Source organism: Euphorbia lathyris, chromosome 4 (assembly GCF_963576675.1).
Source record: "Euphorbia lathyris chromosome 4, ddEupLath1.1, whole genome shotgun sequence".
NCBI lineage: Eukaryota > Viridiplantae > Streptophyta > Magnoliopsida > Malpighiales > Euphorbiaceae > Euphorbia > Euphorbia lathyris.
Window position 1 is genome coordinate 84,810,407 of NC_088913.1, and position 26,838 is coordinate 84,837,244.

Sequence of the window (26,838 nt, forward strand, 5' to 3'; positions counted from 1 at the left end):
TATGAGCTGGGAGGTCCGTCCAACACAAGTGGCGAAGGAAAGGTAGGCCTAAAGAAGTATTTCGTGAATGAGGGGCATGGGAGCCATTCGGTAAGGAGGCATAGATATGGGTCTTGTTTCGGGTGCTAAGTCAACACAGAAATCGATTACTCTCTCAGGTGGCAAACCTGCCAAATCTTCAGGAAAAACATCAACAAACTCATTCACCACATCAACATTCTCCAAATCAACACCTTTTGTTTGAGTATCCTTAACATAAGCTAGAAACCCTTCACAGTTCTTATACAACAATCTTCTTGCAGCAACAGCAGAAATAAGACTATGAGGAGCTATGCTACGATCTCCTTGAAATTGGAATTCTATCTCCCCAGGAATTTTAAAGGTTACTAACTTGCTATAACAGTTTAAAGAGGCATGATATGAGGCTAACCAATCCATTCCCAAAAGCACATCAAAATCTAACATTTCAAGTAATACAAGATCAGCTAAGAGTTCCCTTTCCCCTACTTTTACTAAGCAATTCTTAAAAGCTAGATTTATGTCAAGGACATCTCCTATAGGTGTTGCCACAGATAAAGGAAAATCTAACATAGTGGGTGGTACACCAAATTTCATAGAAAAATAAGGAGAAACAAAGGAATGTGTAGCACCAGGATCAATCAAAACTCTAGCATCAAATGAACATACAGAAATGGTACCTGTCACCACTGCATTAGATGCCTGAGCATCCTGTTGTGTCAGAGCAAAGGCTCTAGACTGACCTCAACCTGCTGTTGCATGATTAGGAGCTGAGTTGGGACCTCGACCACCCTGCCCTCGACCTCCTGAACTCTGGCCTCTACCACCATACTGAGAAGAGGGCTGAGTACCAACAAAAGGAGTAGAAACTGTATCCTGACCCACAGCTAGTGTTGTGTTACTGCTTGGGCAATCTTTTCTTCTATGTCCCACCTGACCACAACCAAAACAAGCCCCAGTTGCTCGATGGCATGGAGAGTTACCATGGAATTTACCGCAAAGCTGACAAGTAGGGAATGACGATCTAGAGGAACTTTGACTATTCTGAGTACCAGTGGGCTGAGCTCTCTGACCATATCTCTGATTATTCTTGGAGTATTGCCCTCCTTGACCAGGTAAGGAATGGGACCCATGAGATACTGAATAGTTACTTCCCCTACTATGCTGACCACTCTAGTTGTCATATCGAGCACGTTTGTTCTGATCACGAGCCCTACGCTGATCATCAAACATCTCCATCTGCCTGGATCGATCCACCACTTCCTCAAAGCTAGACAATCGTAAAGGAGCAATTCGGTCTAACAGTCTATCCACGAAGTCCCCTCTCAAACCTCCTTGCCTTCCTCTCCTCAGTTGGAATAAGATGCTCATCGAAACGAGCAAGTCGAGTGAATTTCATTTCATATTCACTCACAGTCATACCACCCTGTTTCAGCACTTCAAACTCTAAAGCTTTAGCTTCCTTAACACTGGGAGGAAGGAACCTCTCTAAGAAAGAATCACGGAACTGTGGCCAAAGGAAAGCGTTATCAAGTCCATTCCCTCTCTTGGAAAGATACCAACTACGCGCCACTCCTTGTAACTGATTCCCTGCTAACAATACCATCCTAGCACTGGTGCATCCTAAGACCTCATAACATCTGTCCATAGCATCTAGAAAATCCATAGGATCTGTTACAGAATCCTCACCAGAAAACTTTGGAGGTTGTAACCTCAAGAAGTCACTAAGATCCTGACTCTGGATATAATAAACCTTCGACTGAACTGGATGGATAAAAAAAGAAGATTCTGAGGTTTGATGACACCAGTTTTAAAAAAGATTTTGCTGGAATGGATAATCTTCTCTTAAAATATAACAGAAGTGCGAGTCAAATTCTAATCGTGTGCCAAATTATCACGAGAAAACCATGAAATAAAGCTAATAAATGGAAACAAAAAATCTAAGAGATGGAAAAAAATTGCCATAAAGGAAAATTTTCAGATGAGTAAAAAATGAGTTAAAAAAATTGCCATAGAGAAAATTAACAGTCCTTTTTTATTTCAAATGAGTCAAAAATCTCTCTACTTTTGGAGTGTTTCTTTTTCTGAATTAATTAAGTTAACTATTAGAATTCTACCATTGAAGAACATAATAATAATAATATGATTAAATTGAAAAAAACAACAACAATACATTACAATTGACTGGATATAATAAGCTTTCAGATAATAAACTTGATTAAATGAAAAAGAAGGTTCTGAGTCCTGATAAGTTCCTTAAAACAGATTTTCCTGCAGTTGGCAATCGTCTCCCAATATACAATAGAAGTGTGAGTCAAATTCTAACGGTGTGTTCAAATTATTGCTAGAAAATCAACAAATAGGTCTAACGAATCGAAACAGAAGTACTGAGAGCTGAACAAAATTTGTCACATAGAAAAATTTATGGATGAATTGTATATAGTTTTGAATGAGCCAAAAATCACTATTATAGAACACTAATAGAAATTACTTTTGAATTAATTCACATATATATAATTTTCTCTCTTAACTACAATGTTACGAGGCCACTTGGTTAGACCTGTTAAGGGGATTTTATAGGAGGGTCCAGGAGTTCCAACTCATATAAAGGACTCTCCATTCATTTTATGACACCTGTAATCCACACATAATTAAAAAAATCCAATTAATAAAATTTATGGAATAGATTTACAACACATAAAGTTCTGCACCGATATCCATTGCCGCCGACCTCCACCACTTCCACTGATCTCGACTGCACGTAACCCAGAGAAATAGTGAGTTGCTTTCTGAACCCCATCAAGAAACTCAACGGGAATCCATGGTTAACAAGCTAAAAAACCTTTAGAGTAATAGATCCGCCTCACAGAATCCACCACCTTTTGAAATAATTTGCCGCCTTTTGCCGCTTGATCACTTTTATCTCTGTTGGGTTCCCTTTATTTTACAGACCTGAGTTATACTAAAAACTCTTTTGAAGAGAAAGAAGAAAGTGTGTGGAGGATGAAGAATTGAAATCCATTATTTACATTTGGGTAAATTACAACAACTGTCAATGGAATTAAAGGGTGAAAGTGTGGTGAAATTTAAATTGAAAATGATGGCAAATATATTCATTATATGAACTTAATTTTATGGCATGGCTTACCTTCATATTTAGTTTGCTGCACAAATATTTTTTAGATTTGTTTTATTTTTTTATGCTGTGTCAACATCCAATTCAAGTTAGTTCTTGAGGATTATGTAGAGTCTAGCAGGGAAAAGATTAGTTTTGTCAAAATGGGTGTAGAAAGGAAAACAGGAATTGAAATCTGCAAGAAGGAAGGGTGTATTGATTTTGTGTAGAATGAAATATGGGAAGGACTCCGGCGGCGGCCGACGGTGGAGCGGAGAAAGGAAGGAACGCAAACATGAAGGAGGAGGGAGAAGAAATAAAACTGTGTTTGTAAATGGTTAATGGGAATTGCAGATCATAAGGTTTTCAAAAAGATGACTTTGATAAATGATACAGGTGTCATAAAATGAATGGAGAGTCCTTTATATGAGTTGAAACTCCTGGACCCTCCTATAAAACCCCCCTGTTAAGGCATATGGGTACCCGTACCGCCCAGTCAGACCCGTAGTGTCACGTCCGTACCCAAATTTTTTTATTTATAATTTGATATTAGATTATATAATATTTTGAATTCATTATTTGAACTTTAATTCTTTAGACCCGAAATAACATCTTTAGGTTTAATCAGTTTATATTTTTACGTGTGATTTTCACAAGAATCGAGATGAGTTATATGCGATGATTTTTTTATGATCGAAATAATGAATAATAGAAGTTCATGTTGAAAATCAATTGATTATCTGAGTTACTGAAGAAAAGTTCTTCGACGGATATTAAACAATTAATCGTTTAATTTTTATTTATTTATTTTTTTTCTCCTAAATTAAAAATAAGTACGAACATGATGAGGGAATGAATTAAAGAATAATTACTCGAATTGGAAGATTCGGGGCTAAATTGAAGAATTTGGACTAAATTGAAATGTAGAATAAATTAAAAGAAGAAATATAGGGACCTAACTATATATTTTAATAAATTGAAGGAGTAAATTATGTACTTTTCCCTAATTCTAGAATTGTCTACACGAATAAAACCTAGGATTTATACACAGGGGAGGGACTTCATCTTCTTCCACCTTGCTTTCTCTCGAAATCGATTCAATCTCTTCTTCACTTCGTTCTCTCTCTATTCGGACATAGGAAGGCTCCGATGAGTTCAATCTATTTCCTTCATCCATGGTCGCCGGTGTAGGCTTGGGTATTTCCCTTTTGAAGGATTCTGTTCCGGGTAATTTCATACTATTTCCCTTAGTTTCTCATGATTTTAGTGAGTTTCACCCATTTTCGCAATAAGGAAAACAGAGTGTTTAGCTTCAATCTCTGCTTCCTGGTAAAAGACTTGTGTTAGATGTTTAAATTGGTTTTTGTTTAATAGAAATTTATAAAAAAAATGATTTGTTGTCGGTTAGACGTTTATATTGGTTTCATATGATGAAATAGTTTTAGATTTGAGTTATTCTGTATGACAAAACTCGTTTTAGACTTGAGTTGATTAGTTTGGTAAAAACAATTCGTGTGATAAAAATGGTCGGGTTAGACTTTGAGTTTGAGTCCTTTATATTAATTTAAAGGAAAATGGTCATTTTAGGATTTGAGATGGTTTCGAATATGATCGAGTATGTCCGGGAGTAGTTTAGATTTAAAATTTTGAATTGAATTCATATGGTAAAAAGAATGTGTTATGAAAATAAAGAATATTAAAATATTTTATATATAGTTTAGATCATTATCAATTTAGGACCTATTTTAGGAATTTCGTGCTTCACCGAGTAACTGATATTAACGTTTCGTTATAGGATGTGGTACGAAATGTTAAAATTGCTATTGATGTAAAATTTTCTAAAATAAATTAATTGTTTGGCATGATTAAATAAAGTAAAAATTTGGAAGGATCATAAGTGAAATTATCCAAATTTAATAGTTAAAGATGTAAATTATATTATTCTTTTTATTGTTATTTACAAAGATACAAGTATAAACGAAATAGAAATAGTGTGCAGTAAAAGCTAGGTAGAACTACGTGGCTTTGATTCCCGATTTAAAGATTAAAAGACGTTCTGGATATGTAGAAAGCTTGATAGAATTATCAAGTCCAAGCCAAACAAATAAATAAATAAATGTTAGACGGTATGAATAAGCGTTTTTGGTCTATTTGGGAATTAAGTTAAGTTATTAGGAAATTAAGTTTTTAACGAGTTAATAATTGATGAGTCGAATTCGTAGATTGTTATCTTATTTTCCTTTCATACCCGATGCCGTTTAGGGTCGGGTGGGACACGTAGTTAATACTATAATACTTTTTTTTCTAGGGAAAAGAAAGTAAAGACAAAACAAACACCACAACAAATTAACCCGGGATTAGCTTAGGAAAGCTAACCCCCACCATATCTGCAGAAAGCAAAGATAACAGAAAATCAGGAAGAGAAATAGAGAAAACCAATTAAAATTAGGAAAAATTACAAAACTGGGTCAAATGGGAGGTCCATTTACATTTTAATACCCATTATTGTTCAACTTACATATATAGACTATGCCCTGAAAACTTTCCAAAAATGCCCTTCATATATATATAAGGACTTTTGCATTTCTCCCCTCTTCTCTCTTTTTACGCGAGCACACTTCTCTTCCTGCGCGATTTTCTCTCTATTTTTTTTCCCTTAAGATCCTTCATCAATCAAAGCCCAATCCTTGTCATGTAAGTATGATGTTAGTTTCATATGGTTAATTCGCTTTGAACTCGTTGATGTTAGTTTACTTTTGAGGTTAAAAATTTGTAAATCTGAACTTCGTGCGGAAGATCGCGTGCTTCGCATATTATGATTTCGCTTCGCGAAATATTAATATGCGAAGTCTATTGAAGGCTATGTATGCGTTTGTTATTCGCATATGGAATATTCGCGAAGTAGGCGAAGATATGGTGTTCCATCATTGGCTTCGCACACTTCGCATATTTTACGTATTTGCGAAGTATGCGAAGTAGGCGAAGATATGGTGTTCCATCATTGGCTTCGCATATTTTACGTATTTGCGAAGTATGCGAAGTCTGCGAATGTATTTGCGTAATATGCGAATTCGCATAATCGGATTACTACAAATTATGCGAAGTATGCGAAGTGTATGTTATTTCATGATGTTATTACATTCTGTTATCTCATTTCTTTTTTTTTTGTTTATTATTGACAGAAGAATGTCAGACCAGTTTGTGTTGTGTGTGATCATGTGGAATGGCCGGTGGAAAACAGTTGGTAAGACCACGACATACGATGGGGGCGAGAAGAAATTGCTGAAGCTGTCTCCGGGATTGAGCTTAGAAAGGCTGCAAGAGATAGTATACACTACTGCTCATGTTGATCCAATGTCATTTGATCTGCGTATGACTATGCAGTTAACTATCAGACGAAAGCAACTACCTGGGGCAGTAGTTCCGATTGTTGATTCAAGTGATGTTGAGTGTTTTTTAGATTATTGTCGGATGAAAACTGACGTTGTTACCCCACTATATGCTAATTTTGAGTCATGAACAATCCAACCGCGAGTCACGAAGGTAGAGAATGTTATTCATTCAAGTTGTGATGCCAATGCCACAGTTGTATTTGAAACAAATCCTGAAGTAGACAACACAACTGTTGAACGCCCCCCTCATAGGCCAGGAAAAGAACCAATCACTGAGTGCAATATTGCATCCCACACTCCTGGTATAGATGATATTAGCTCGAATCCGGTTTATCATCGGGAGGACCAGCTGTACGATGATGACATTTGGGGTCATGATCACACAGAGGAAACGGTAAATGATGGACAACCTACCCCTCCGAGACAATCGCATTGCGAAGCTGTTCCCCAAAGCAGGGTATTGGCAGAGAGTGTAGAAACAATAAGGAAGAGGAGTGATCCATTTCGATGGCTACCTGAGATCCATGATGCACCCAAATTTACTATTGAAGATAGTTCGTCGAAAGGGGTCGTCGGTTTAAAGGTACACGACATGTTCTCTAACAAACGAGAATTGCAGGCTGCACTAGGTAAATACGCAGTGAATAATAGGTTCGAATGGAAAGTGTACAAGTCTAACAAGTCCATGTTTGAGGTTAGATGTAGACATTCGGATGTATGTAAATGGCGTGCTAGAGGAATTGCGATATCCAATTCAAGTATGTTTAGGCTCCGAAGAATGGATACAATGGACAACCACACATGTTCTAGGGATCAAATGTTACCACATCACAGGCAAGCGGGGAAACGAGTGGCTGGCATGCTACTTTCAGCTAAATTTGATATCCAGGGTAGAGTGTTTAGACCAAAGGACATTGTGAAAGATTTTGAGACCCAATACAAAATAAACTTGTCGTATATGCAGGCTTGGAGAGCAAGGAATTGGGCGATAGAAGATGTGATGGGTTCACCGGAAGAGTCATACATGTTGTTACCAGACTACTGTGAGACGTTGAAAGCATGCAACCCAGGTACGGTAACACATATTCAAACCGACGATGCTGATCATTTTCAGTACTTCTTTATGGCGTTTGGTCCTTCACTTAGAGCTTTTAAAGAACACATTCGGCCTGTCATTTGCGTTGATGGAGCCTTCCTAAAAGGTAAGTATCCAGGACAATTGTACATTGCAGTTGGGAAAGATGGTAATAACCAGATTTATCCTATCGCTTTTGGGGTTGGACCAAATGAGAGCAACGAGGCTTGGAGTTGGTTCATGACGAAGCTGAAAGAATGTATTGGGGACATAGACAATTTTGCCATAATCTCGGATAGGCACAAAGGAATTGACTATGCTGTGAATTTAGTGTTTCCAAATGCAATACATGGATGTTGTTGTCACCATTTGAAAATGAACCTGCAGGCCAAATTCAGGTCAGTTAGAAAGATATGCGATGTGTATTGGGGAGCTGCTAAAGCTTACAGGGTTTCAGATTTTATTGAAGCATTCACTCGGCTATGTGAGCTACATGGCCCAGCAGCAGTATATCTAGAGCAAGCTGGTATCCAGAGATGGTCGCGTGCATATTTTCATACCCGTCGTTATAACATAATGACAACAAACATTGCTGAATCATGGAACGCTGTAATGGTTGAAGGAAGACGTTTGCCCATCACAATGTTGATAGAGTACATTAGAACTACTGTGCAACGATGGTTCTATGAAAGACAAACAGCGGCTGGTAAATATTTTATACGTTGTCATTTATGGTAATTTAGCTGATACATAAATACATTACCTTCATTTTCCATTTCCAGGAGCACGAGAACATTATCTGTCATTGGACGGTGAACGGAAGATGAAGAAACATGTTACTAAAGCTATACCATGTACATTCAGTGGAATAAACCAACACACATTTCAGATTGGGGACCGAGGGAAAGGGGGTATTGTTGACTTAAATGCAGGTACTTGCACGTGTAGGCAATGGCAACTTTCTCAATTTCCTTGTAAACATGTATGTAAAGTTGCATGTGAGAATCGACTAAGTAACGCATACCAATGGGTTGATAAATATTACACCAACAACGCAGTTAGATTAGCTTACGCAGAGTGCATCTACCCACTCGGACCCCAGACGGAGTGGACAAACTGTGCCCCTCCAAGGACTGTGCTTCCCCCTGTAAGAGGTTCTGCCCCAGTTGGAAGACCAAGAAGTCAGAACAGAAGACCGTCACAAGGTGAAAACCCATTGCCAATGATATGTAGCCGATGTGGGAATAGAGGGCATAATAGGTTGAATTGTGACCGACCGTTGCCAAATACAATTCAAACTCCCAGTACAATAGCAAGTTCACGAAGTTCTAGGACTTCGAACAATTGATGCAGTTTGAGCAAAATTTATCCTTATGTCTTGTGAGATTAATTATTGTAATGAATTTGGTTCTATCGAACTAAAGTGTGTTTTAGAACTAAAGTGTGTTTTAGAATGTTTGGTTGTATCGAACTATAGTGTGTTTTAGAATGTTTGGTTATGTCGACATAATGTGTGTTTTAGTTTGTGTAAGACACTTCGCGAATATATGGACAACTTCGCGAATCAATAGATATGCGAACTCGCGAATACACCAGTTTGCGGATCAGGACGTATGTCTGCGAAGTAGACGTTCGTGAATACACCACTTTGCGGATCAGGACGTGTGTTCGCGAAGCTGATATGATTCGCATAAGCAATGGTAGCTTCGCGAATATATGGATAACTTGGCGAATCAATAGATATGCGAACTCGCGAATACACCAGTTTGCGGATCAGGACGTATGTCTGCGAAGTAGACGTTCGCGAATACACCACTTTGCGGATCAGGACGTGTGTTCGCGAAGCTGATAAGATTCGCATAAGCAATGGTAGCTTCACGAATATGAATATTGCGAACTGGTATGCTTGCGAATTCAGTCATATGCGAATTGGCGAATGCAATGGGCACAAGATATAACTAAAGATCTATATAACAATATATAACAAAAGATCTATATAACAATACAAATTACTCAAAACGCATACAGTTTGCCATGGAAAATTTCAAGTACAACACGTAATCTAAGGAAATCTCCGTCATCTGGGTCTAATTCATGCAATTGTCGTCCAGCTATTAAAAGTTGAGAAAAAATGCACACCAGCATCTCACAATCGTTCGATGCTGTTCTCTGTTGTGGAGTGTCCGGTAGCCTAGTCCACCCTATCCAGTTGTCCTGATTTTGACCAGTCCACCCTATGGTTTTGCCAATAGCGTATGCAAGTACGGTCAGGGGCCTCTGGATTACTTGACCAAGCTTCTCCTCACTGTCATTAGAAAGACAACTATCATATATGTACATGTGCATATTCGTTGTATTTAGCACTCCTAATATCCAGTGGTTTCCTTTTATGTTGAATGGCATGAATATTCGCTTCAACCCCTTCCATGGTCTCATAAACATGTCATCTCTCCCATTGATAGTATTACACACGTGGCCCATATCTAGATTGTGTGACAACTGTATATATCCGGTGAATTGGCTATCACATGTAGTCCAGTCCGCATCTAAGCCATTCTCAAACGACTGGCGCCGCAACAGATACATGAATGCATCGATGTGCTAGTTAAAAAAGAAATATAGACATAAGTCAAACACATGCTTCACAAACATATGCATCACAAACAAACAAAACATAATATCTAAAAGCAATACCTCCCCGTCCCAATATTTTCCCGGTGTCTCAACTTATATGAACCACGGGATTTCCGGCTGCAGTGGTTCGGTCCCTTTAACGAGCCTTGATGATTTTTTGTTGCAAAAATTCCTCCACACCTCATACGTAGACACATCGTCCTTATCAATCCGGACTGACCATGACGTAGGTACAAGAGGTGCTCTAGGAACGGCGGGACTCTGTGATACGACAATATCCATGCACTGAGCCACCGTCTTAGTTCCCTTATTGGCTACCTTCTTAGTTCCCTTCGTAGCCAACTGCTTACACCTTTTTCTTTTCTTTTCCTCCGTGTACGGTGTTGTCACGTGCTGTGATCGCTTCCTTTGTCGCACCGCCCTTAACGGCTGAGGCTGATGCACATCATCTATCACGGCTTGTGTGTTCTCGCTTAAAGTGATAATTTCTTCCTGTCAAAACATAACGACCAACATCCTGTAAGGAACATATTTAAAAATAAATATAAATCTACGTGTATATAAACTATCATACCTTTTCAGGGAGCATCTCTTGTGGTTCCGTGTCATCACCGATTTCAATCACCTCCCCACACTGATCCTCCTTCCTCTCACCCTCTTCTTTCTTATCTTCTCCACACTGCTCTTCCTTCATCCCACCCTCTTCCTTCCTCTCACCCTCTTCTTTCTTATCTTCTCCACACTGCTCTTCCTTCATCCCACCCTCTTCCTTCCTCTCACCCTCTTCTTTCTTATCTTCTCCACAATGCTCTTCCTTCATCCCACCCTCTTCCTTCCTCTCACCCTCTTCCTTCTTATCTACTCCAGTCTGATCTTCTTTCCTATCCTGGTTTTCGTTCTTATTTTCATCTTCACTATGTTCCGCACCATGCTCTTCTACAACGTTCGCCTCCCCCACATCCCCAACAAATTCGAAGTTAGTATACATATCACATCCAAGACGCTCTCCCATCCGATCTGCCTTACTCACAGCCCGTAGATCCGCCATCAACTCCTCCTTCAACTCCACCCTCAACTCGTCCTTCAACTCCACCCTCAACTCTCCCTTTAACTCCACCTTCAACTCTGCCCTCAATTCCTCCCTGAACTCCGCCTTCAACTCTACCATCAACGCCTCCTTCAACTCCACTCTCTCTCGCCTATTAGACTCATTGAACTCCGATCTCATCTTCCGCTCGAATTCATTTGCCAATGAATCTTTAAGTTCCACCTTCAACATTTCAAATCTCTCCCGCATCCTTGCCTTCCTTTCTTCTTCCTCATTTTCCTGTATATTCACGTCATTCTTCTTCTTAGACCTCTTCTCGTTTCTAATTATGTCCTCTTCATCTATATAAACATACTCTTCGCTCTGGTTACCTACAGCATTCTCTTCCTCAATCTCTACAGCATTCTCTTCATCATTATGTACCTCATTCTCTTCCTCATTGTTCTCCTTTTCTTCACTTAGCTCAGACCCCTTATAAGGTGTGAATAACACATCAAGGTCAAGGTCTACAGCTTTCCCATCAAAATAATCCTTCATTGGCGCATACCAATCACACTTTGCCTCATCTTCCTCGATAACAAGTTCAGATGCTTGCACATCAGCTGACTGAAAACATGAAAAATCAAACCCAACTCCACAAGTACATGTTACTTACATCCAAAGCACACATTAAAATTATAGTATCAAGTATTATTATAATATTATTATAGTTAATACTATAATACTAGTTATTGAATTAAGAGAAAACCAATTAAAATTATTTTATTATGAGATGTAAATCAATGATTCTCGTATTTTTGGAAATAGGATTCTTATTTGATACTATTTCTAGTTCAACCATACAACACAAATATAAAAGAATCAACTATTTTCATACAAATTAATATATCGGCAACTGATCCCCAATTTTGCTGATACGCTTAAAACTGCCGTTAATATGCCTAAAACTTTTCGTAGTACACAAGGGTTTGCATTTTTTACTGCACAAATTCCCAGTAGCTTTAGTATTATGACATGCTTGGACGCATACATCAAAACAAGCCATGACTAGTCGCTCAATAGCTCTACTTTCTTCCTATGGCCATTCCCATGCCTCCCCGATATTCTTATTCATGCTTACAAATACCGCAATAGCAATTATTATAATAACTCCTTTATTCGCCATTAATCAAGATATTTGTGAAGAAGATGATTAATTTATAGATCAACTAAATTTTTGCTTTTTTGTTTCTAATTATGTTTTGAATGGATGCTTATAGAGGAGATATTTGATCTAGTATATATATACTTTTGTGAGTAACAATTTAAGGTTGTAAATATAGTTTTAACTTAATTCATAAAAGATGAATAGTTGCCCCTATTGTTGTTATAAGGGACAATTACAAAACTAGCACCTTTTTGGGAGTTAGTTTTCATTTCTAACACACTTTCAAAATCTCACCAAAACTAACACATTTCATTAACTAATTTCCAACCTTACCCTCATCTCTAACCTTTTAATAACGTTGTCTTCCCCCCATTTTTCTCTTTTCGTCCAGCGCGCTGTCTCTCTCTCTCTCTAAAGAACGAGATCAATTTACAGCTAACGATCAACAATCAATCCAACCCATAGTGTGTGCTTCAAGATTTTATACACAATCATGTAAGTTTTTCATGAATTTACAATATTTAAAGCTTCGTCCTATTCATTGTTGATGTATCGGTTTGTTTCTTTGAAACCCAATGTATATCGTTGTTGTCGTCTATTCATGCTATTACTGTTCGTGCAAAACCCTAAAGTCAGTGACATCAATGTAAGAAGATGCATTTGATTTGGAACTTCAATCTGCGATTTTCTCGACAGTGTCGATTATTGTCGATATGAATGTCGATACAAGATTCATATCGACATACAGGACTGTGTGATTTTCCATTCTAAAGCATAAAATTCAAACACAAAGCACATAAAACATAAAGATAATTTTTATATTATATATTAAAAAGAAAGAAAGAAATACATAAAACATTAAAAAACGAAAAAACAAAACAAAAACAAAAAAAAACACAATTATTGGTACTCAGGACCCATTAACACCTCAGCGTAGTCCTTCTTGGCCTTCGCCAAGTCCCGCTTGAGGCGCCTTACTGTCCTCCTGAGCCGCCTGTTTTGGGCCATGACTGACTCCAGAAGGTCAGAGGTCTCTTCTGCAGCCCAAGACATGGTTTGTGCCATGCCCCTCATGAACCTGACAATTTCGTCCGTGTCTCCATCACGGAAGGAGAGGACGAAAGAAGCCATGAGTTCTTCGAACTCAGGCATAGGATGAGGTGGTGGTGGTGGTGGTGGTGGCGACTGTGGTGATCCCGGTGGTGACGCTACCATTGTTTACAGATAAACTTGAGAACTGAAGAGTTTACTAGGAATGAATAATAAAGTATGAACAGGTAATGAGTCTATTTATAGATGAAGGAATTGTAATATGCATGGGGAATCTCAACAGACTATAGAGTGATATTCGAATAAGAGTGACATTCGAAGAAGAGTGAAAGTCAAATTAATCATTACCTGCATTTAATGCTCACTAATAGAGTATTCCAGAAAAACGTCTATTCATATTCCGTCGATATATGTCGATATGTAAGCCGTATCGACATTTATACCGATAATACTTTGCAGAGACGTGCCTATATCGACATATATCGACGTATTTAATGCTTAGCCTGATAGTCAAAGTCATCATTACATGCATTTAAGGCACCGCTTAACAGATCATTCTAGAAAAACGTCTATTCATATTCCGTCGATATACGTCGATATATGAGCCATATCGACGTATATGAGCCGATATGTGTCTATATGCAAGTTGCATCGACATATATCGGCATATCTCATAGTTTGAAGTGTGAATACCAATACTTATTTCGTTAACTTTCTCCGTTTAGTTACAATAATATACTAATATTATTTACTTATGTATTTATGGTAATGCAGAAATATGTCCACCCCGAATATTTGTCTGTGTATGGTTTCGTGGGATGGAGAATGGAAAAAAGAGGGGCCAATGGACACTATGATATACGTTGGTGGTCAATCTAAGGTGCTCCATTTTTCAACCCCAACTGATTACCAAACTTTGAGAGATAGAATTCACGCTTCCCTGAATGTTGATGCAACCTGTTTTGATATACAAATGGCAATGCACACAACATACGGTCCAAATAAACTTTTTGGACGATTAGCACAAATTGTGGATGACAGTGATATAGCTGGTTTCGTTGAGTTTTGTAGATGGAATAAACCCGATGTGATGCCATTATATGTGACTATGACTTCTAGAATCCATGTTGCGGAAGTAAGGCGACCAATGGTTGCTGAAGTGAGGCGTCAAAACGTTGCGGAAGTAAAACGACCAATTGGTGCAGAAGTAAGATGACCAACTGTTGGTGAATTCACTCCACAAAATGTTGCTGAAGCAGAGGCAACCAGAATAAGTTATTGTGTGCCTAACATCGAAATTGAGACTCGTGGTCCGGCAAAACATGTCATGAATCCATATACCCAATCTCCTCTTGGGCTAGACGATATTACATTGGATCAAGGATATGGTAATGGATGTGATAACGATGACCATGGATACGATAACGACTACAATGGATTTGACAATGATGATCACTCGATCTGGGGATGAGTGGAAGACCGCCTTCAAGACCAGAGATGGATTGTATGAGTGGTTAGTTATGCCATTCGGGATGACTAACGCCCCCAGTACTTTTATGAGGCTGATGAATCAGGTGCTTCGCCCGATGATTGGAAAATTTGTAGTTGTGTATTTTGATGACATCCTGATTCATAGCGAGACCTTGGTGGAGCACGTGGAGCATTTACGGATAGTGTTTGACCTGTTAAGGAAACACCAGTTATACGCCAACACTAAGAAGTGTGATTTCGTCATGGAAAGCCTGGTTTTCCTTGGGTTCGTGGTTAGTGGCGATGGGGTCCAAGTTGATGGGGAGAAGGTAAGAGCCATCCGAGAATGGCCCACTCCGAGGAATGTGGGGGATATCAGGAGTTTTCATGGGCTAGCAACATTTTATCGCCGATTCATCAAGAACTTCAGTGCTATAGTGGCCCCGTTGACGGAATGTTTGAAGAAGGGAAGGGGGTTCGAGTGGGCGGATGCCCAAGAGAAGAGCTTCGCCCTGATCAAGGAAAAGTTGAGTACAACGCCCGTGCTAGCGTATCCCAATTTTGATAAAATGTTCGAAGTTGAGTGTGATGCCAGTGGAGTTGGGATTGGTGGAGTCTTGATGCAAGAAAAGAGGCCCATCTTCCTAAAGGAAATGTGACTGCCAACCAGCTGGCTAAGGATTATGTACAGATGCACCAAGAGGTGAGATAGACTCTTGAGGAGAGAAATCAGAAATTAAAGGCTAAGGCGGATGAGCACCGTAGGGACCTACAGTTTGAAGTTGGGGATGAGGTTATGGTATATTTGGGCAAAGAGAGACTCACCAACGCCACAAGCAGCAAGCTTCAGCCTAGGAAATACGGGCCATATAAGGTCACCAAGAAGATCAATGCCAATGCCTATCATATAGCATTGCCGAATTGGCTCGGTAAAATATCACCAGCGTTCAACATCCGTGACCTTAGCCCGTGGAAGTCAGATGGTCCTTTGGAGTTCAACAAAGACGAATCAGTGCCGAGATCTTTTAAAGAATGAGAGAATGATGCAGACATCCTAACTGGCAGCACTGATCACGCGTGCTCTGGCGGATCCTCAGACATCAAACCCACGGAGGTTATACCGAGGAGGGCGGATCCCCAGCACATACGAGCGGGGCGGATCTAGGAGTACACAAAGAGGCGTATCAACATCTACCCTGGGCGGATCTCTAGGTTTACTTCCTCCCGAAGTAATTCACCAACAACCCTGACAATTCGTACCTGTACCATTGTACTGATTGTCGGGGCGTATCACCTATTTTACCCTTTTATGGATAACCTTATTAAAACCCTAGTAGGGGTAGTCCTTGTCTTTTATTATCATTAGGGGGGTGTATTTAAACCCTCATTTTGTAAGGATGAGACAACTTTATCAATCAAAAATCATTCTCTTTGAGAACCTAAGGTTTATACCTTGTTATTGGGATTCACTCCTTCTAGTTTAGCTAGAGAAGAACCTCTTTGCTGGTTTACGATTAAAACCTTCATTTATCGCTTTCAATCTGTATCAAACACATTATAATGTTTATATCTTTTGTAAATATTAACCTATCTTAGCTTTTAGAAACAGTTATAGTACAAAATAAAATGACCATTTTACTCTGTTATTTTCTGTCTGTCTGTTTGTGTCAAATATAACAGTTAAAACTCTAAAAAGAATAGACAGATGGTCCAAAATGTTAACAATAAAAAATGATAGGGAAATTTGTAATGTGGTTTTCAAAATAAGAGACTAAAAAATTATTTACCCTAATTTAATTTAATTGACTTGAAATTGTTTTTTGAATATGCTACCCACACTTTCTTTTAAAACAAAGTATATATACTTTGCTCTCTGATCCGTTGATTGAAAATAGAAAAATCCCATCCCTTACATCTAGTCAACTAATTTAATTGGCTACCTTTTATACCAGTTACCATTGAAAAGTATAACTGCCATCTCTCTAGTCTCTACGGATCCACTTGCTGGTTCAATTTATCTCTATTTTATTCTTTTGCATATCTGTTGTTCTTCAACTCATCAATTTTTGGAAGAAATTAAATCAAAATGCTTCAATTGCAAATTAAATAAAATGCTTTTATTGCAATTTTTGGGACAAAGGCTGAATCAATTTTGTAGTTTCATAGAGATATATTAGTGGCTTTGAAACTATAATTTACGTAAGGTTTTACTAAATTTACATAACCCTTTTACTTTAGGAAAAAAAATCCACAAACCTTGTGAAAATTAGAGTTTTACGAAACCTTTGAACTTTACGTAAATCTTTTATTTTTAGATATAGTTTACGTAAATCTTTTATTTTTAGATATAGTTTACGTATAGTTTGACTAAATTTACGTAAAACCTTGCGAAAATAGAGTTTTACGTAAAACCTATGAATTTTACGTAAAACCAGACATAATTTACGTAAGGTTTGACTAAATTTACGTAACCTTTTTACTTTAGGAGAAAAATCCACAAACCTTGTGAAACTTAGAGTTTTACGTAAAACGTTTGATCTTTACGTAAATAATTTATTTTTAGATATAATTTACGTATAGTTTGACTAAATTTACGTAACCTTTATTTTAGGAGAAAAAAATTCACAAACTTTGTGAAAATAGAGTTTTACGTAAAACCTATTTTTTTAGACATAATTTACGTAAGATTTGACTAAATTTACGTAACCTTTTTACTTTTGGAGAAAAATCCACAAACCTTTGAACTTTACGTAAATATTTTATTTTTAGATATAATTTACGTATAGTTTGACTAAATTTACGCAACCTTTTTATTTTAGGAGAAAAAAATTCACAAACCTTGTGAAAATAGAGTTTTACGTAAAACCTATAAATTTTACGTAAATTTTTTATTTTTAGACATAATTTACGTAAGGTTTGACTAAATTTACGTAACCTTATTATTTTAGGAGAAAAAATCCACAAACCTTGTGAAAATTAGAGTTTTACGTCAAACCTTTGAACTTTACGTAAATCTTTTATTTTTAGATATAATTTACGTATAGTTTGACTAAATTTACGTAACCTTTTTATTTTAGGAGAAAAAAATTCACAAACTTTGTGAAAATAGAATTTTACGTAAAACCTATGAATTTTACGTAAATCTTTTATTTTATCAGTCCCTATGTTAAATATCTAACATATTGTTTAGTTCCCATATTTTAATAATATATTGTTTAGTTCTTATTTTTTATTTTGATCAACAGTTTTGTCACTTAAATTTTTAAATTATTGAAACAGATTAGTCCCTATATAAGGAACTAAACTGTTAAATTGATCTAAAATTAAGGACTGCATAGTGTATTATTAACATATAATGACTAAATAATGCTTAGATTAAAATATAGGGACTCATATATTATTTACCTTGTAATTAATAATCTTTAAAATTTCCATAATTAAATATTACCTGCTATAGTAGGTTATCTTTTTTTATTAATTTTAATTAATATTATTTTTATTAATACATGTCTAAATATTATTGGATACTAAAACAAAGTAGGATTACTTTGTTATTCTATAATTAAAGTAATCATAGAATTTAGCATAAGTTAATAGTATGACCAGTTTCTAACTAATTGCAAAATCATAACAAAACTTCATATATGTATTTGTAATATAACTTGTTATTCTATAATTAAAGTAAACAACATTTTTTAATCGAAAATAAATAATTAAAGTAAATGATTTTTGGGAAAAGTACAAAAATAAACCAATGTTTGGTTGGAGGGGATAATGAGATGGAATAATGAGTTTGTTTGGTGGTTCATTTCATTTTAGAGAGAGAAAAATTAAGAGAGAAGAGAGAGAAATAAGAAAAAAAATAAGAAATTAAAGAGACGAAGAAGATGGTATAATTGATTTTTATTTTTTATTTTGGGGTTTGTTTGTAATAATTAGATAATAAGGTGAGTTAATTTATAAAATAAATAAATATAAGGATCAAATTAACTGTTTTTCATTTGACTTTTAACGCCGTTAGTCAATTTGGTATGTGTTTGCTAACGGAATGAACCTCAAGGTACCATTTAGTAAACTTTTAAACCACATGGGTGTTGTTCGAAAACAGGTGTAACCACAAGTTTTATTTTTGTACTTTTTCCATGATTTTTTAATCGAAAATAAATAAATAATTCGTTTACTTTAATCATAACACAAGTACATCCCGCCATCTGTTTTTAATTCCACAAATTAGTGAGGTTGTCAAGACTCAAACCCTCGACCGTTTGGTCCAAGAGGCTTTGATATCATGTCATGGAACTGTTTTAACCAATAGTTCAAGCCGATAGTTAATGAACAGTCGTAGATATTATATTAATCTCTGACACACCCCCACATGCAAACATCCATTGGGCTTGCAACGTACACAACACGGACTCATCATGCCATGTGTTTTTAATTACAAATTAATGAGGTTGCTAGGACTCGAACCCTCATGAAAGCAATTTAATCAAGGACTCAATCATATATCTTATATTAATATCTGACACAACCCCACCCATAAATGCTCACTGGACTTGCAGCGTGTATAACAGAACCGATTTAAATAAAAGCTCAAGCTAATAGTTAAGGCTCAACTATAAATATTATAGTAATCTCTGACAATTAATTTTTAAAAAACAATAAATAATTAGCTATTTTGTAGTTTGATTAGGGTTTCGTGTTTCTACAATATATATAATACTTCTCGTTTATCTTCGTCTTAATTAATAAAATTTTAATGTTTTTTTTTTTGGTAGAAAAATTTTAATGTTTTTAATTGCATACATTAAGTATCTTTTTAATTTTATATTTAACATAAATATCAACATTATCGAATTTTAATATTTTTATTACGTGAGCTAAATTTTCATGATAATTTTTATAATTTAATTTTTTAAACAAATACATTGAATTTCACAATTAACTGAAGAGAATTCAAAAACAGAAATAATAAAATCACAACAAATTGGATTAATAAATATTTGGATGAACTTAATGAACCATAGAAGAAGAATTTAAGGTCCGATGTGATCAATATTCTTAAAACAAATTTTCTTGCAATCAACAATTATCTCCCAATATATAAAAGAAGTGTGAGTTAAACTCTAACCACATGTATCGAATTATCATTAGAAAACCAAAAAATATGACGAACGCATCGAAGCAGAAATTCTGAAAACTGACCGAAATTTGGCATCAAGGTAATTTTTTAGATGAACTTTCTATCTATTTCGATGAGTCAAAAATCACTCTTATAAAAAAGACTATTGAAATAGTTTCAATTAATTCACTTAATAAAGAATTAATCTTATTTTTTCTTAAAAAGAGAATTAATCTTATTCAGGTTAATGTTTTACATAATTCATAATTAATATTAATGAGATTTTAATTCAATAACATCTTATATATATATATTGTTAAGGTACTCCCAAAGAGAAAATGAGTTTTTTTTGACACATCAATAATATTTAATGTTGATCTACCTTGTTCTTCAGACCCTAAGAGAGAACCAGTTGTATGCCAAATTCTCAAAATGTGAATTCTGGTTGGATAGTGTCGCATTTTTAGGGCATGTGGTATCCAAAGATGGGGTGAGCGTTGATCCGAAGAAGGTTGATGTTGTTCTTCATTGGCCAAGGCCTAGTTCAGTGTCGGAGATTCGGAGTTTTCTTGGGTTAGCGGGTTACTATCGACGTTTTATGCAAGACTTTTCTCGAATAGCTTCTCCTTTAACCAAGTTAACCCAGAAGAATGTGAAGTTTCAGTGGTCAGAAGCGTGTGAGAAGAGCTTTGAAGAATTGAAAGTTCGTTTGACTTCAGCACCAGTGTTAGCTCTTCCATCTGGATCGGGGGGCTACACAGTGTTTTGTGATGCTTCAAGGGTGGGTCTGGGTTGTGTATTGATGCAACATGGTCATGTGATTGCATATGCTTCTCGCCAATTAAAGCAGCACGAAAAGAATTATCCAACTCATGATTTAGAAATGGCAGCAGTGATCTTTGCCCTAAAGATATGGAGACATTACTTGTATGGGGAGACATGTGAGATTTTCATTGACCATAAAAGTCTCAAATACATCTTTGATCAGCGTGATTTGAATTTGAGGCAGAGAAGATGGGTGGAGTATCTCAAGGATTATGATTGCACAATTCAATACCATCCAGGGAAAGCAAACGTTGTAGCAGATGCTTTAAGTAGGAAATCTCTGGGTAGCTTAGCTCATCTTTCCGTAGTGAGGAGACCTTTGATTAGTGACATTCATGAATTGATTGATCAAGGAGTAAAAATTGAGGCAACTTCTGAAGCGTTAGTAGCTCATTTTCGTGTTAGACCTATTCTATTAGATAGAATCAAGGTAGCCCAACAAGAAGATCCTCAATTGTGTAAAGTTAGGGATGGTGTTTGTCAGGGTAAGGTTCATGAATTCGTGATTGGTGATGATGGAGTTCTTCGTTATGGGACTAGACTGTGTTCCTGATGTTGATGATTTAAAAAGGGAAATTTTGGAGGAAGCACACTGTTCAGCTTATACAGTTCATCCTGGTTCCACTAAGATGTATAGAGATTTAAGGGAGTTATACTGGTGGAGTGGAATAAAGAGAGATGTTGCAGACTTTGTTGCTAAATGCCTTACTTGTCAACAAGTCAAGGCAGAACATCAGAGACCGTCTGGGTTGCTCCAACCACTACCCATTCCTGAGTGGAAGTGGGAGAATATTGCTATGGACTTCGTGGTAGGATTGCCTCGCACTAGAGGAGGGTACGATTCCATTTGGGTGATAGTCGACCGTTTAACTAAGTCTGCTCATTTTCTTCATGTGAAGATAACTTATGATTTCTCTAAGCTTGCTCAGTTATACATTGATGAGATTGTTAGACTTCATGGAGTCCCAGTCTCTATTGTGTCGGATCGTGGTGCTCAATTCACTTCTCGATTCTAGAAGAAATTTCAAGAAGCACTTGGTACAAAACTTCAGTTTAGCACCGCTTTTCATCCTCAGACGGACGGTCAGTCAGAGAGGACTATTCAGACTTTAGAGGATATGCTTCGAGCTTGTATTTTTGATTTTGGCCAAAATTGGGATCATCATTTACCTTTGGTAGTGTTTGCTTATAACAACAGCTATCAAACTAGCATAGAGATGGCACCTTATGAAGCTTTGTATGGTCGTAAGTGTCGGTCGCCGATTTGTTGGGATGAGGTTGGAGAAAGGAGACTCACTAGACCCGAGTTGATACAGTTGACTTCAGACAAAGTTCGTATTGTTTAAGGAAACCCGATTTTTTGTTTTTTATTTCCTTTCCTACCAAAAAAAAATTAATATAAACTCTAAATTGTTTAAGGAAACCCATTAATACTAACCATAATTGTACTTATAAACTCTAATAATGTTATGAAAATGTATATAGCTTTGTTAAGAGTTTAGTAATTAATTTATACAATATTGTTAAATGTAATGTATTTATTAATATAAACTGTAAATTATTCGGAGATCTCTTAATATTTTTAGAATTATGCTTATAAACTCTAATAATTTTATAAATGTACATAGCTTTGTTAAGAATTTAATAGTTAAATTAAACAATATTGTTAAATGTAATTATTATATAAACCTTAACTTGTTAGAAAATCTCTTGTATTTTTTAGAATTATTGTTATAAACTCTAAAAATGTATATAGCTATGTTAGAAAAAAATTAGAATTATTTTTATAAACTGTAATAATGCTTACTTATAAGTTTTTTAGAATTATTCTTATAAACACTAAGTTAGGAAATTCTCTTAAATTAGAAACCTAAATATATTTGTATGTATTATTTTTGAGATTTTTATGTATATACTTATATAATGAGAACTTGATGGTATAATTTTAAAATTGATGTGGATTGTGATTTATTGTTAATATTATTTTTAATTTTTGCCTATAAACTCTAATAATAGTATATAAATGTTAGTTAAACAAAATTATAGTAACTAATATTTTAAAATGGTATAAAAATATGAGAAATTGGTATATGTAAAGTTATTGATATTTTATGCTTTATATATATATAATGAGAATTTTATACTATAATTTATCGGTTTTGATATATGCATCCCTTAGGGCTGCATATAAGCATTAAATACAATAGAATATTCTTTTGTATTTTCAAAATTTATATTTAGGCAAAAGCTAACGAGCGCCCCCGGGGCGCTAGATAAGAAAAATAATTGCCATTAATTAATACATTGAAAGAATAAAGAAAATGTTGTCATTATTGATCATTAATCATTTTTTTACTAATTGATCATTAATCATTTTTTTTGACTAATTAATCATTAATCATTTTTTTTACTAATTGATCATTAATTACTCTATTTTATTCTCACCATAATATCTCATTCCGTATATTTTCTATTCCCACCATTTCATCTTCCCTTAGAAATTTTATAATTTTAATTGAAAGAATAAATAAAATGGTTATTAATTCATTAGAAAAAAGATAATAAATTATAAAAGAATAAATAAACTTGAGTTTCTCATCACCCATTTCATCTTCCGTCAAGAAAAAAATCTCATTCCCTCCATAATATTTCCCACCATTTCACCTTTCTATTGCGTTAGCGGGCCCGTTATATTTATTAGGGGAATTTACAAAGAAATTTAAATCTTAAAAACTATCTACACTTTTGTCAATTAGTTATTTCAACTATATCAATCCTAATATTTTGACAGTTATTCCTCCGCTGCCACTTCAAAAGAAAAACCATTTAGGAAATTATTCTGACATTTATAGAATAAAAATTACACTTTTGATATATTAAAAATTAAATTATCAACATTAACAAAACAATAATATTATTATCATATATGATTTTCATGTAAAGAACCCTATTTATTATACATTGAACTTCTAAATACACTAAAATTCATTTAATGCAATCATAAATTCTTTTATATTTTCTATATCTGCATTAATTTTTTATTTTTTATTTTTTGAAAAGATATCTGCATTTATTATTTCAACAGGTTATTTGTAACTGTGTTAGTAACAAAATAAAAGTTACAAATAACATATCGAAATGATAATGTTTAAGTTTGACAGATAAAAGTTACACACAAAAAACTACAAACAACCCGTCAAAATACAATTAACTGCTTTATTTTATCGACGAACTTCTTTGGAATATCTGATGTGATAGTCAAATAACTGTCAAATCAGTAAGTTCAAATTTTTAGTTGTGTAAGGATAAAATCGAACATACTTGACATTGTTAGGAATAAAATTGTACAAATTCATAGTTACGGGTAAATCTGCACTGTTTCAAAAACGTTAGAAGTTCAATGTATAATAAATGCATGTTATTTGTAACTGTGTTATTTCGACGAGTTATTTGTAACTTTTATTCTGTTACTAACACAGTTACAAATAATCTGTCGAAATAATAAATGCAGATATCTTTTCAAAAAATAAAAAATAAAAAAGTAATACAGATATAGAAAATATAAAAGAATTTATGATTGCATTAAATGAATTTTGATGTATTTAAAAGTTCAATATATAATAAATATACATCTTGAAAATACAAAAGAATATTCTATTGTATTTAATGCCTATATGCAGCCCTAAGGGATGCATATATCAAAACCGTTTATAAAAATGATGTTTGTTGTGATTTTGTGCAGTTACTAACGTTACATATATTATAAATTTCGGCGCCAGTTGAGGTTGGTTAATTCTATGAAGTAGATATTATAATTTGAATATTTTTGAGTTTATTATTGATATGAAGTACATATTTGAACTGTGAAAATGTGATTGAAGTTGTATTATTGATATGAAGTGTGATATTTGAGAATGAAATTGAAGTAGATATTATAATTTGAAATTTTTTTCAGTTTATTATTGGTATGAAGTTTATATTTCAACTGTGTAACTAGATATTTATTATTTATATATATATAGGGGTGAGATCCAGTGCGACCAGGGGTCTAGGTGTGGCAATGAGTTTATTGTGTGACATAACAAAACTACATAGTTTTGGCAAAAAAATCCAATAAAAAAACATGCGTCCTTCCTCCCTCAGACAAAAAACGTGCGAATCAAAGATTATTCTTCACCATTCTCGATCGATTTTCTTCTCCTCACCAGAAACTTCGATCGATTTCTACAGATTAATCTCCGATTTCCTTCTCCTCACCATTATCGAACGATTTTCTTCTCTTCACCGTTATTGATCGATTTTCTTCTCCTCTGAATTAACAATCGATTTTCTTCTCCTCACCATTATTTATTCTCGATCGATTTCTGATCTGTATTCACATTAAATATGAAATCCGAACACCAAGACATGGAATCTGAAGACCAGAATCAGTCCAATACGACACAAAGAACATCATCTTCAGGTATTTTGATCGATTTTCTTCTCCTCTGAATTATCGATCGATTTTCTTCTACTCATCATTATTGATCGATTCTATTGTCGACCATTATTAATAATAGTTGTTCTTAATTCTGTTGACAATAATTATTAATTCTTGGAAATATTGAAATCTGTTTACACTAATTATTCAAAAAGATTGTAGTCTGAATTCTAACAAATTGTACCACTTGTTCCATGTAATTATATTATTTGTTCCAACTAAATGTATGATTTGTTCCGAGTGAATGTACCATTTGTTCCGAGCGAATGTACCATTTGTTTTAAGAACATGTTTGTCCTAGTCTCAATTTTCTTACCTGTTTTGTAGATTTGCTTTATAATATTCTGTTCGTAATTCTTGGAAATATTGAAATCTGTTTACACTAATTATTCAAATCGAATTCTAACAAATTTTACCACTTGTTCCATGTAATTATATTATTTGTTCCAACTAAATGTATTGTTTGTTCTAACTAAATGTACCATTTGTTCCCAGTGAATGTACCATTTGTTCCGAGCGAATGTACCATTTGTTTCAAGAACATGTTTGTCCTAATCTCAATTTTCTTACATGTTTTGTAGATTTGCTTTCACCTAGTCACTCTTGTACTGCAATTGTAACTTACACACCAGAAGTAATTACAAGATTCACTTCTAATCAATGTTTTAAAAACCGGACCGGATATCGAACCGTTGTGACAAAGGGTTCAGGGGTCAATGGGTTCAACCGGTTGACTCGGATTGGTTGAACCGGATGACGTCATAGATTATATATATATATATAATAAAATTCTAATAAAGTAAATATGACCCAAATATATAAATAATCAACATTACAATAATTTCTAAGCCATATGTATGTACTAAGTAATAAAAAATTTCTATGCCATGATACTGTTTGTTTTTAAATTTTAACCTAAAAAGAAAAAAAAAGGCCTAAGCAATAGTAATTGTAATTTGAAACAAGGATATAATTGTAATTTGAAACAAGAATATAGATAGGCGTACAAATTTTGAAACTAGGAAATTTGAAACTACAAGTAGTAATTAATATTAAAAAAATAATAAAAAAAAGAATCTTGGACTGGTAGATAGGGCATGTAGGCGTACAAATGAAAAAAATTCAAAACATATACAATCCCACATCGCTTTTTGGAGAACACAGCAAAGAGAAGGTCTTCTATAAATAGTGTCGGCGTATTAGAATTTTATAATTTTTTTTACACAAACCGGGGTGAAACCGGTTCACCGGGTTGATCCCGGTTCGCCGGTTTCACCCGGTTTATATGGGGTCACTAGCAGTGACCCCAAAGTACAATAACCGGATCGGATGTCTGGCCGGTTCGCGGTTGAACGGGTTCAACCGTCCGGGCCGATCCGGTTTTTAAAACCATGGTTCTAATGGATCAAAATTATGATTGCCTACTTGTTTAAATGAATTAAAACATGCTCTTGGAATGACA